Genomic DNA, 15,134 nt, shown 5'->3' on the forward strand with positions numbered 1-15,134 from the left:
GTACATGTTGTTGCTGCCATGCTTTTGTCAAAAATATTATATAGTTATAGGTGGTTGCCTTGTTTTTGTTAATATTATATAGTTATAGGTGACCTTTTTTTTTAAATGGCACATATTGCATAGAAATGTTGCTAAAAAAATGATTTTGTGCAAGCATAATTTGGGTTACAAAGCCTCTCAAACAACTTTTGTAAATGGATTTGCACACACACACATATATATATATAAGTGGTTGTATCTTCTTTCATATTATAATTATAATTATAAGTATTATTTAGTGTAAGATAATTTTTGTTGGAGAAATTTGTCCTTTCATGTTTTCATGGAGAGCAATTTGATTAGTGAGTCACATTATATTTTTTTGCTTCAATTTTGTCACGACTCAAATCGATGAGCCCTGACTAATGCACGAGGCCAACAATCAAGGCCTGCAAGATCCGAGCAAGCCTCAAAAATTCAAACCACATCAAACATTCAAAGTGTCATAACAAACAGATTCATATATGATTCAAGTTCAAATACATGTAAGTTGTCATTTGGCACATAATTTATACATAACATTCGCAAGCCATATGTTGGCTAACAAAGCGAGTTCGTACCTTACAACCTTTAGAGAAATTTAAGTGGCAACATTATGCCTACACAAATCCCAAGTACATATGGTTGGGAAACACCATAATTTGAGAACAAAAACTACCGCCTCACAGACTCAGCGGAGTAGACCCATCAGACAAGAAGCCTACTAAATACCAAAATTTGTTGATCAAAGAACAACACTAGCCATGCAAGTCTTGTGGCCTATTTATCTGTACATGCACAAACAGAGAAATGACTTATCTAATACTCAGTGAGAGGATGCATATATGTCAAATAAAATTGTACAGATAAAGGAATACATATAAGCATTCACAATGCTATCAAACATATTTAAACAAGCATCTCCAACAATAGAGGCATATCAAATCATCCTTAAAGGGGTATTCTATTAATTTTACAAATAACATTTATGCTACTATGTCTCCACAAATAGTGCATATCAAGTTAGGTATACCTTAGAAGCCATTACAAAGTTAGTCACCATAGGCACATCATAGTTGCCAAAGAATTATCGAGTTCAAACTCATTTTTGCTTACTAAGAAGCTATATCATATTCATATACTCCTCAATAATCACACGTTCAAAAGCTATAGCATATTAGTTGTAATGCAAATCGTAATCATTTAGCGATCCTCCTTAGATATAATCAAATCACAAATAGTGACCAACTGATGGAGAATTAAATCATGCACGGTACATGAAGTGACTGACGAAGGGTTCAAATCATGCCTAGGGTCGAAACCATTAACGGAGAATCAGATCACGAATGATAGCTGAAGTGACCAGTGGAAAACCAATCACACTCAGTGATGAAGCATTTGATGGAGAGTCAAATCATGTTCGAAGCTAATGCATCTAACGGAGAACAAATCACGCATGGTGCTGAAATATCCACAATCAAGGCCATCATGCCTTCAATATCGCATGCATACATTATTTCACATTAGAGATCATACTCAATGAGCTTTAATTATGAACTAGCTCAATATCATTTCTAAATGCCTTTGATCCTCCAAGGCACCAAACCCTCATAGCTTCCAAAGGGCAATTTGTCTAAAGTAAACTACTCCTAGACACTCATCATCTTTATAAACCTCCTAGTCTAGGCTCAAACATGTGCCACTGAGTGGCTTACACTAAGGCACAAACACACATATTCATATATAATCATTTAACTAGCCTAGTCACATCTATCTAAGTAATATGCATAAATATATATGCATACATCTCATTGAAGTACCATGACAGTGCATTTAACAATGCATCATGCATCATATGCATTTATTCAAATAATAAACCCCACTTACAATGATAGACGAAGGCTACTCCTTAGCCAAATCGAGCTTCTCTTGCCTTTAACGATTTTAAATTCTTTAATAATATATCTCTTTAAATAAAATGTATATTCTTCATGTTAATTTATTAATTAAAAATTAAAAAATATTTAACATGTGAAAGTTAATAGAGCCATTTGATTTTCTTTTTGTATCTTTTAATCTAAAATTTAAATCTTTAAAGTTGAAACCCATAAAATATTAGTTTTCATATTTCAACCCAAAAGAAATTAAATAAAAAAATGAGTTTATAGTAATTAGATAGGTTCATATAACATGTTTCACATATCGACCTACATACTTTTCAATTTTTATTTAAATATAATATAATATATCAATTCGTCTCATTTTTTATTAATATTATAACGTATTGTGTATTATATGATATTAGTTGTTTTTAAAAGTATGTACATAAATTTTGAATAATAAGTTTGTTACATGTATTTTACCTTAAAATAAGCTCAAATGCAAATCTTTCAATTCCTCTTCACATGTCTTAATTGTGTCGTGTAAATAAAACGTATTAATAGTTATACAAGTAAACACTAATACTATACAATTAATTAAATATATGAAGATCTTAAACATAAACACGAATACATTTATCAAACTTGTAACACGACATGACATGCTTAACACATTTATTACTTGTGTCAAATTAATTTTATACAACACAACATAATTTGTAACACATTTAAACGATTTATACAATTAAATTAAAATGCACAAAATTACAAATGAACTACAACTTAATATTTAAATTTAAAACAAATAATCATAAAAAATTATAACAAAATAATAATATCCTTTAAGTATAATAAAATGCATTACCATCATCATTATGATGGGTTTGGCTATGGACGACATACTAAAAAATAAAAAACAGAAGAAAATTAAAACTTTAAAACTAAACAACCAAAATATGCGTACACTCATAGATCACCTTGGTGATATATAACACATAAAAGTACAAAATTAATTATTATTTAGAAAGTTATTTTACCAAGTAATTTTGTAATTACAATAACATTTCCCAAAGCAATCTCGTGAACCCTACAAGGAGCATAAACCCTAGCCAATCAAGTGCTTAGCCTACAACAGTAGTACACACGATTGTACATAAACCTTCAACAAATGAGGAAATTTTTAATTATACTTTATGTTAGTAAAGATGACAATAATGGTCATTTCTTTTCTTTTTCAAAAGCTTAGCTGAACTTCTTGTGAAAATTGCTTCATAAGCAATTTTCGCTTTCACACAAAGGGAATTACTGCAAAAAGAGAAAACACTTTTTATTTTTTTGACAAAAATTATATTTTCTTCAATTTTAAAAATCTCTCATATGAAAAATAGTTAAAAGGTGACTTATATAGTTAGACTAAAATAACTTCAATTTTGCAATTTGACCTTCAATATTATAACACATTATAATATTGGGTCCTTTACTTAATTAAATTCTTTTAATTAAATCCTTGGAATTAAAATTAAAATTAATTTCCTTTATATTTTGAAATCATGGCCTTATAATTATAACTATTTATAAGTATGCCTAAAACTTAATTAAACTATTTTAATTAAGTTTATAGAAGTTAATTACTTAGCATGCGATTTAAGTGATTTAAGTCTAACTTAAATCATCACTCTCTCAATTTAATTCAAATGCAATCACTGTGTGACTCATTAGGTTCCCAACATATTGGAAATGGAATTGATTAATATAAATTTCAATCAATTAATTTAAAATCAATTTTATAGACCAAGATTGGCATCTAGTAATGCATCATAGTCACCCAATTGTTAGGAGAGTTGAAAGGTAATTTGACAACCTTTTAGTGTATGGTCTACCAGTGTAATTCATTCCCTCATTATATAACCTGGAGATGATAAGAGCTTAGTACAGTGTCTACTCTTATTGACCTCTATATTCATTCATACAATTATAGCATTAACTTTATAGAGACTTATGAAATCGTTTCATAATCTCCATGTCATCTTGTCCAAGGACTTCAATAAGCTAATGTTAATCAAGAATTGATAGGATATGTCCTCTAAAATATTTAAGATCATGATTCATATTTTGACCACTTATTGGCCCTCACATGCTTCATACTATACCCAAAAGCATCCTATTTAGGCATATTTGGTTAGGTCCCATAGAGATGAAATTAAAGTATAGCATTCTACATATAAGACAACTTAGTGTCTCAAGTCTAGAGAGTATTTACACGACTGACATATGAGAAGTGTTGCATAGACACTTGAGTGTATTATCAAATGCACTTCTCATGGTGGGTTATGTTCACTGAACTTGTTCTCTTAGGCAAGCACATATATTTTAGTTCCAAATAGCTCTATACTTCAATCTATAAGATTGAATGCTTACTTCTAAAGTAAGGAACATAGAATATTTCAGTTTATAAGCATCGTTGATGTCTAGTCTCAATGATACATTGACCAAGAACATTTTGAAATTATGTTTTGATGCATGGGGATCTCATAACTACAACTCATTACAGTTCCTTTACAAGGCATATTAATCTCATGGACCTTATCCAAATAGACTTATAACTCAATATAATTGATGTCTTATTAGTGAAAGAAAACCTCTAATCATTCAAAATGAATGGTATTATTGCATGATTGGAATCACGCCTTAACTAATCCCAATTGGCTGCAAGACTCATCCTAACACATTAGCCATAATAAAAAAAAGTATTTATATGGGGTTTAAATGGGTGATAATTGAGTAATTAACGTTTCAGGTATATGCATTTACACGATTAATTAAACTGGTCATGGGTTATATAGATACATGATAACACGATTAACTTTACATGTCTCAAATAGGTTTTTAAACGGGTAAAATGGGTTTGACACGTTTAAGATACAAAATTTTTGTGTCTCAACTGTGTCATCACGAAACACAATTATGATAAACACAAATTTGCTTAACTCTATGCCATGTCATCATGTTGTATATAAAATACTAAGTTGACTCAAATATGTGCTCGAGATCTTCCTATTTAGCACAAGAAAATATAGTCATGCACTTTCACAATTTTAAACCCCAAGTTTTTTTTTACTAAAGTGTTAAAATAGTATACTAATAAAAAGTGTTTGTCATAATATGTAAAAAAGTTTTTGGAAAGGAGGTTCTTATGATAGGGAGAAGAAGCGTTACAAATAACTCAAAGGATGCATCGAAGGTGATGGAGAGGAAGATTGGAGCAGTGCGAAAGCATTGAGTGTCCTGATAAGTGAAAGACAATAAGAAGAGAATTAGGAAGTAGAAGAGAATAGAGAGAGAAGCTTTTGAGGATCATCTATTAGCTCGGGGGGGGGGGGGGGGATTAGCCCTCAACGAATTGTGAGGATCTGTATATAGTGTTAAAAGTGGCGGTTACTCATGAATAGGCTTTAATGCACCTAACGAATGATATTATTGTGAAGAGCTTTAATGTAAGTAATCGTTACTGTAATTGGGTGTAATAAGACGTGCTCTCGAGTAAAAGATAATAGAGAAGAAGTATACATGAAAAGGCACAAGAGAAGAAAGTGTACGTGAATAGGTATAAAAGAAGAAGCTGCACGTAAATAGGTACAAGAGAAAAAGGTGTATGTGAATAGGTATACTAGAATAAGATAAGAGAGTGAAATACTTGTACTTCAAGAAAAGGTTAAGAGGAAAGCCTCTTAACTACCTTGATATTTAAGTCACCAAGCTAAACTTTCCAAAACTTCTCAAGATGAAAGTAACTCATGAACCTTGTCACTCATTTTGGGTTGCTTTCACTGTCATCCATGTGAAGTGGTTATTCTGTGTGAAGTAACTGCTCTACTTGTATTAGTTGTTCCATATGGAGTAGTGCTCCACTTATTCTATTTGTTTTGCTTGAAGTAGCACTTCACTTGTTTTGGTTGTTTTATGTATAATGTTATGTTGTAAAATAATTCTTTACAGAATAGATATTAACCAAAATCAAATATCTACAGCTTTTAAACTATTTAGAAAAATTTAAGTAAGTTCTTATTCTTTTATTACATTTACTCAAGTTTCTATAGTTTTGTTTTGAATCCAATAAGTTCTTTAATCAAATACGACTTGTCATTCTATACCACATGACACTGACATGATATGTTGACATGTTATAATGAATAATGGCATGGCACGTTAATGAGACATAATAGCATAACTATTAGACATTCTTCACCTTTTACATTAATATCAAGTTAATGTCACATAGACATAAAATTACAAATAACATTTTGATTAATAACAATTAATTAATCATTAATCATAAACGCTTATTTAACTTAAAATAAAAATATAGAGACTTAATTGAACACAATAAAAAATGAGAACTTTTTTTAACATTGTGCCAAATATTTATGGCATATAATAATAACTCAAGGAAAGTAAAATTATTTTCATGAATTATTAAATTTTTTTTGTTAAGTAATACTAGTTAATATTGGACACATTCAAAAATAACATCTAACGTATAGTTACATCACAGAGTATAATCACATCAAAGTAAATCTAAACTAAAGTTAAAATTGACTAATATCTAATCATATCAAAGTTATTAGACTTGGATTGGTGAACTTTATGACCCAGCTTTTGATGTGGATCGATTCTCTAATTGGGTCATTTGTGTTAATCATTTGAAAAATTAACAGTAGTGATCCATTAATAAGTTTATAAAAAAAATCGATGATTTGTCGATTTCTTTTCTAAGATCAATTAATTATAGACATTTCAAAATCATTTTTATCTCATTCCAAACTTAACTCTTACCTATTAATTATTGATTGTTTTGTCCTTTTCATTAGAAAAGTATTTTGTTTCAAAAAAGGTTAAAAATAAATGTAAATATACATTAGAGAAACTTAAAAAGTAAAACAATATTTGTAGGCTTAGTTTCATTTTGTAACTTTTTTCAATGATAATGAATATTTCTAATTAATTTATATTAATTTAATTACTCTGAATATTTATTTTTTTGACATAATCTATAATTTTATTATAATATTTAAAAATATTTTTATTAATCTATTATTGACCCAGATGATTCAACGGTTAAATCATTGAGCTGATAATCCGGAACTTTGGACTGATCATTGCCAAATTTGGTTTCGATCACCATACTTCAAAATAAATCTAAGTAGTGTTATATATATATATATATATATATATAATTGTTTAAATAATTTCTATTCATACACTTAAATGTAATCACTTAAAGTAAACTAATTTCTTAAATCATGTGATTGTAAAATCTTTGAGGTTTTAAAAAAAAATTAATTTTAATAAATATTGGAAACTGTTAAGCTTTGTCTTGGTTACAAAAGTTATCATCTCTCTGTTTTCATACATATAATGGAATGACGGACAGCTAGTCAAATTAGAATATGTAATTGCTTTGTGCAGAATTGATTCATTTTGAATCCAAGAACCTTCTATTTCTAGTAGGTATAGAAGTCGCAAGACCGAAGCTTCCACGCAGAAACTGGAATACAAAACCGTGCCGCACAAGACAATTAATCTCTTATTTTCTCAAGCCATCATTCGCTGCTCCGTTATATATATCAATCTACCGAAGGTTTTAACCATTGATATAGTTTGAGTTTCAATCTTGAAAAGTCATGGCTGGCCTCCAATATTACTTCTTTCCTACTGATTTCTACTACCCTCGCCCTTCATCGTTGAACGCAAACAAGAACAAGCGCGCGCTTGTTCTTCCAGTGGAGACCGGAAAACGAGACAAAAGCCATACTGACAATCTTCGTATAGCCGCCGATATGGTTCAATGCGATGAGAATAAGTTTCCCAATGCTTCGGCTTCAACAGCACTTGCTTCTTTCTCCATGCACCATGAAAACAGAGAGGCTTGACTTGTAAGGTTATATTAATAATGCTGCAACTCAAGTCTGAAGGAATTTTTTTCTGGCTGCTCTATTACCATCTCCATAAGGGTCTTCATGTATTCAATTTCTATGTTTTTTTTTTTCGCCTTATGTTTCTTTGGTTTTAATTTTGTTTACACTTTTAAACTGAGTAATTTGCTATGATGTAAAAAATGATATATAAATGTGTAATATATCCCAGTTTAGCATCAGAAATCTCTATATTTTTTTATATCTATCTTGTGCCTACCTTCTCCAATGGAGTTTCTTTCTCACCAGACGATGGACCCCACTAGATCCTACGTGCCCGTCTCACCCCCTTTTTAAGGGGCATAGGGTACCTACATGATCAAAGTAAAACTTAGGTTCTTCAATGAAGTCCAATTTATGAATTGGGTCGAAAACCTGATTTATTAATTAGGTTTAGAATCTCCACTGCAAATTGGGTTTAATGGGCCATTCGGGCCTTGGGTTTGAAGGTCCAAATTAAAAAATAAAAAATAAAAATGTTATAAATATATGTGTAAATGTCTATTATGTCATTATCAAAAGTGCAGATTAGGTCAAGCAGTTAAGACAAACCAAACAACCTAGTAGACTAGACACAGAAGTATAATATGATGTAAACTCTTATATTTAATTATGTATACATAAATTTAGATGTATATTAGATTTGATTAAGATTAGGATTTAATACATTCAAATCAAAGTTTTTAAGCATTATGTTTATTTTGTAAATCATATCTAGGTAAGAGTTATTATCTAATAAATAAGCCGTCACTTCATTTGTAAACATACTCTCAAATAAGATTTTCTTACTCCATCTAAATACTTTCTTTCATAGTTTTTATTTCAAGTTATATTTCATAATACATTATCAGCACGATTATCTAATTTATCAAGTTTTGGTATTTTTTCATTTTCATCATCTTTAGACTTCAAAAAGATTTGTTGGTCTTTGATTGTTAGTTTAGTTAAATCAGATAAGCGATTTATATTTTTTTAGTATTTTCATTCTCTAAAAATTAGCCTTAATGTGAATTTTGTTATTATATTGTAATTATCATATTTTGTTCCTTGATTTATTAAATCAAGTTGAACATGAAAAAATATATAATTATATATAATGTCTTTGTTCTAGTTTTAGAATATGATTTTCTTAATGTATGAATTTTTTGTTAAATTTTGACTATAATTTTACTTAATATATGTAAATCTATTTTGATACCATCTTTGATACTATGACATTTTGAATTGAACATATGAAATTGACTTTATACAATATCTAATTTTGTATGATATCTATTTTTATAACAAGTGAAAAATGCTATACTTTAGATAATTTGAAATACATTTTGATTTTGAATTTCATGCTTTTTTTTGTGGTTGAGCAAAATAATGAGCTATTAATAAAAAATCCTGAATTCCATCTATTCTCTAAAGTAAATGTAACAATACTTAATTTAATAATTATGGTCATTAATGTAAAAGAAGTCGTCATAAAGTGAATGTAACAATACATAATTTAATAATTATGGTCATTGATGTAAAAAAAGTTGTCATAATAATTACAAGGGTAAAATACTCTCATATCTAACTTTTAGTCATAATTTCACATGGATCTATTAGTTTTCAAAATATCAATGAGACTCAAAATTGTAAATACTATTAATAAATATGAAATGACTAAAACAACCTTTCTTCTTTCTCTTATTTTTTTCTCCTAAACAGTGGCTGGCAGACGATGCTCCCATTTACTAGCTGACCACCTCACGGCTGTGCTCCTCAAGGGAGGGGAGCATTAGAAAGGGAGCACCTCAAGGGAGGGGAGCATTAGAAAGGGAGCACTTTTGGGAACACCAGATCAATGCTTCCCTCTCTTAAAGAGAGATTTTTTTTTTTTGCAAGAAAGAGAAAAAATTTAAAAAATAAAAAATTATACTTTATATAGGGATAATTTTTAAAATTAACAAAGGGTAAAAATATCTTTTTAATACTATCATGTCATCAAATTAATGAAAATAGTAACAATTACTTCTTTCTCCATGCACCATGAAAATAGAAGGGTTTGGCTTGTGAGGTTAAATTTAATAATGTTGACAACTCAAGTCTGAAGGAATTTTTTTCTAGTTGCTTTATTATCATCTCCATAAAGGTCTTCATATACTCAATTTTTATTTTGTTTTTGTCTTATGCTTTTTTTGGTTTTAATTTTGTTTACACTTTTAAACTAAGTAATTTATTATGATGTAAAAAATAACATATAAATATATAATATATCTTAGTTTGGCATAAAAAATCTCTATATTTTTTGGGATCTATCTTGTATCTACCTTCTCCAATGGAGTTACTTTTTCCTTAGAGGATGGACCCCACTAGGTCTTACCTGCCCATCTTACCATTTTTTTAAAAGGCATAGGGTACCTACATGTTCAAAGTAAAACTTACGTTGTTCGATGAGCATGAAGTCCAATTTATCAATTGAGTTGAAAACCTAATTTATTAATTAGGTTTAAAATCTTCGCTGCTAATTGGGTTTAATGGGCCATTCAGGCCTTGGGTTTAAAGGTCTAGATTGAAAAGTAAAAAATAAAAAAGAAAAGTGTTATAAATATATGTGTAAATATCTATTATGTCACTATCAAAAGTTCAGATCAAATCAAGCAATTGAGATAAACCAAACAACATAGTAGACCAGACACAGAATTGTAATCTAATATGAACTATTATATTTGATTATATATATCTAGATTTGGATGTTTATTAGATTAGATTAAGATTAGAATTTAATACATTCAAATCAAATCACTTGAGTATTATCTTTATTTTATAAATCATATCTAGATAAGGGTTACTATCTAATAAATAAGCAGCTCACTTCATTTGTAAATACACTCTCAAATAAGATTTTCTTACTCCTTCTAAATACATTATTTCATAGTTATTATTTTAAGTTATAGTCCATAACACATTATCAGCATAATTCTCTAATCTCTTAAATTTTGGTATTATTTAGTTTTCATCATTTTCAAGTTTTAAAAAGATTTTAATGGTTGGTCTTTGATTTTTGGTTTTAGTAATCAAGTAAGTAACTTGATATCTCTTTAGTGTTTTCATTCTCTGAAAACCAACCTTGATGTGAATTTTGTTATTATGTCATATTTATCAAATTTTATTCCTTAATTTATTAAATCAAGTTGAACATGAAAAAATATATAACTATATATGATATCTTTGTTTTAGTTTTAGAATATGATTTTATCTACCAGAAATGGATGAATACATTTATCCATCAGAAGTGGATATTTACTCACCCAAAATGGATGAGTAGTGAAGGGATATAAGAAAAAGACAAAAATGGATAGAATAAAAGGAATATAAAAAATGTCTGTTACCGATGTGGCACGAAAGGCCATTGGTCGCATACCTATCATGTGTCAAAACATCTTGTTGACCTTTATCAAGCATTACTAAAAGCTAAAAAAAAATTTGAAATAAATTTTGTTCAAGATGATTTTAACCATGACCAAGTTGATGTAACACATATAGATGTTGTTATTTTTCTTGTCCACCTTAAAAAAGGAATTGATTATGTGATTGATAATTAAAGTATACAAGAATGAAATTTTTTAACTAATTTGTTGGTATATTTTAATATAATCTTATCATGAAAATGTTTTTATATGTTATCATTGTATTTAAATGATATATTTTTATTATGTGTTTTAATAGTAAATTATATATATAATATTATCTTATGTTAACTGACAAGTTTCTTACTATATATGTATCTTGTTTTATTAAAAAAAATATGAATATTCATCTAGAATATATTACACAAATATTAGAATGATTGAAATCCATGCTATAATAAACTAGAAGTTTACTAATGATTTTAATGTTTGGCATGAAGATTTTTCAATATGGAATTATTATGTGTTGCTTGCTCTTTAGGTAAATTAATTATAAGGCCATTACTAGCTAAACTTAGGATTGAATCCCTTATATTTTTGAAGTGTATTTAAGGTGATATATGTGAACCTATACATCCACCATGTGGATCATTCTAATATTTTATGATTTTAATTGATGCATGGACTAAATGGTCACATGTGTACTTATTATTAACTTGCAATTTGTCATTTACAAGATTACTCACCTAAATCATTTGTTTACGAGCTCATTTTCTTAATTATGCAATAAAGACTATTCGTCTTGAAGATACCAGTGAATTTATATCTCTAACCTTTAATGAATATTGCATATAAGTTAGACTAACTGTTGAATAACCGGTTGCTCATGTTCATACACAAAATGGTATATGATTCTATATGGACAAAGCATATCTATTGAGTTCATCAAATGTTGCAAGGTCACTAGATATGAAAAAGAACCATTTCAAACCTCATGAGGATGATAAAGAATTTCTTGGTCTTGAAATAACATATCTTAATGCAATCAAAACACTAATGTATCTTGTTAGCAGTATATGACCTAATATATCATTTGCTGTAAATTTTTTAATAAGATATAGTTTTTCTCCAACTCGATGATATTAAAATGAAATTAAACTTATATTTTAATATCTCAGAAGAACAATGGATATTGGCTTATATTATTCAAATGTATTCAAAATCAGATTTAATTGGTTATATGGATGCAGAATATTTATCTTATCCATACAAAGCTCAATCTCAAACAAGCACATATAGAGACACGACTATTTCATAGCGTTTTGTAAAATAAATTATAGTTGTTACTTTTTCTAATTGTGTAGAAATTTTAGTAATTTATGAGACAAATCATGAATATGTTTGGTTAAGATCTTCAACTCAACATACTCAAGAAACATGTGACTTGTCAACCAAGAATGAAATTCCAAGAATATTATACCAGGTTAATACTACATGCATAGCCTAGTTAAAAGGAATGATACATTAAAGGCGATATGATAAAATATATTTTACTAAATATTTTTCTTCACTCATGATCTCTAAGAAAAAGATGATATTAGTATTCAACAAATTCATTCAAGTGACAATCTATCAGATTTATTCATCAAAGCCCTTCTTACTGTAACATTTAAAAAGTTGAAATAAAAGATTGGACTGTGTCATTTTAAAAATCTTAAATAATACAATTATTAAGGGGAATAAAATACGTACTGTACTCTCTTTCTTTATTAAGGTTTTTTCCATTGAATTTTTCTTGGTAAGGTTTTTAATGAAATAGTATTTCAAAAGCGTATTCTTGAAAAGAATAGTATTTTTTTTTCTTCACTCAGATTTTTCCCCATAAGGTCTTTTTTAGTAAGGTTTTAATAAGAAATATTCTTAATACAATGGACATTTAAGGGAGAGTATTATGAATATATGTAAATGTCCTTCATATTATGATTTTAGAGTTCAAACCAAGTCAAACAACTTAACAAACTAGACACAAGAGGTGTAATTTGATTTGAACTTTTACATTTGATTATGTATATAGATTAAATTAGATTAAGATTAAAATTTAAGGGATTATTATCCTATAAGTATGCCCCTCACTTCATTTGTAAATATACACACCTGAATAAGATTTTCTTACTTTATTAATACTTGTCACTGATAGTTATTCTTTCAATTTATGTTTCATAACACAAAATTATTTTAAAAAATTTAAATAAATTTTTTTTTATTATGTTCAATTAAATTTTTTTATTTTTATTTTAAATCAAATAAATCATTATATTTTTAGTTGAAGCTACTAAAGGTATATAGCTCAACATTTTTTCCACGTCTATAATTTGCCACATCAATAAGTGTCACGTTAGCATTTTCACTACATCAACATATAGTCAGCGCCATGTCAGTAAGAAATGCCATGTTAACATACTTAATGGTGAAAATTTAATAGTGTTAGAGTTATGAACTGAAATTAACAAATTGAACATATATAAGAACTCAATTCACATAAATTATTGTATAAAAATTAAATCTATATTTCTTTTATAAAATACATAGATTAATTACATAATTTAACCATATATATTTAATTTGTGGATTCACATCCAACTTAATGGAACAATTGCCATGCAGTCCCATTATTTAATCAAGGCTTGTGTTTTTCGTGGCGAAATTTTCCCAGGATTTTACTATCCCCTTTTGAAAGTAGCCGCTTTCATTCTCCCAAAAAGCATGCTAGCTGACATAAAAGACGTCCATTTAAGAAATGAATTAGCATACCGTATGTAAGTGGTCGGTTCATTACCAGTAAGAATTAATAAATATATATATTTATTTATATATAAGCATGATTGATTAGAGAATATGAGCTTGTCATGTTTCCTGAATATTTAAACTACAAACCACATCATCTCCCTGATAGCAGTCACTTCAGATGTAGACTTCTTCCTATCATATCTTTATCAAAATTTCTATGTCATCTCACACCAATAAAGACGGATGTTAAAGCCAAAACTGAATTCCTATTAAACATCCTTTAAAAAAAATATTAATTTTAATCTCATCGTCTACTTCTCAAAATTCGAATTTAAAATCTTTAAAAAAAAAATTAACCATTAGATGTTCTCTCGAAAATTTTAATGTTGGTTAAATGCCTCATTTTGGCATTAACATCCAGGAATCAAATGCTAACCTGCCAAAAAATTGCAGCACTTTCCAAATAAAACATAAAACAGTTTAAACCAAACGAAAAAAAAATTCTATATCATACTATTTATTTTTATACATGATTATCATAATTTTATACTTTTCAAAAAAAAATTATCATAATTTTGTAATTAATATAATTAGAAAATTTTGGTTTCTATTATATATTTTAGCAATGGCTAATAAGGTTATAATGAAATATTTTAAATATAAAATCTGGACATGGACCATCATGAAAAAAAAACTACTCAATTAAAAGTAGAAATCTAAGGAAAAAGAGAAAGAAGTATAAATTAATAAATGACGATGGAAGGGCAAAAGCAATTGCAACTTGGTAAGTTACAAGTTAGAGTGTCGTCCAATATTCACGTCGAGGAGCAGTCCCAGATATATTGAAACGACAAAAAAGTTCCTATCAAACCACATTGGCAGATTGAGAGATCGATGCAACCTTTTCATGCCATTTTCTGTAGTGACTAGTTGTTTATTCAAATCTCAGTTTGTCGTATCGCATAATATTTTGAGCAAAACGCTACTGTACCCAATCATGGTAAATATATTGAAATCAACTATTGGTCAATCCTGAGTAATCCATGTCGATGATTTCGATGTAGTCCTTCCGAGATCAACTAAGGTGCTTGATG

The sequence above is a fragment of the Theobroma umbraticum genome, unplaced genomic scaffold (genome assembly GCF_002168275.2).
Source record: "Theobroma umbraticum cultivar Fairchild unplaced genomic scaffold, ASM216827v3 scaffold_147.0, whole genome shotgun sequence".
NCBI lineage: Eukaryota > Viridiplantae > Streptophyta > Magnoliopsida > Malvales > Malvaceae > Theobroma > Theobroma umbraticum.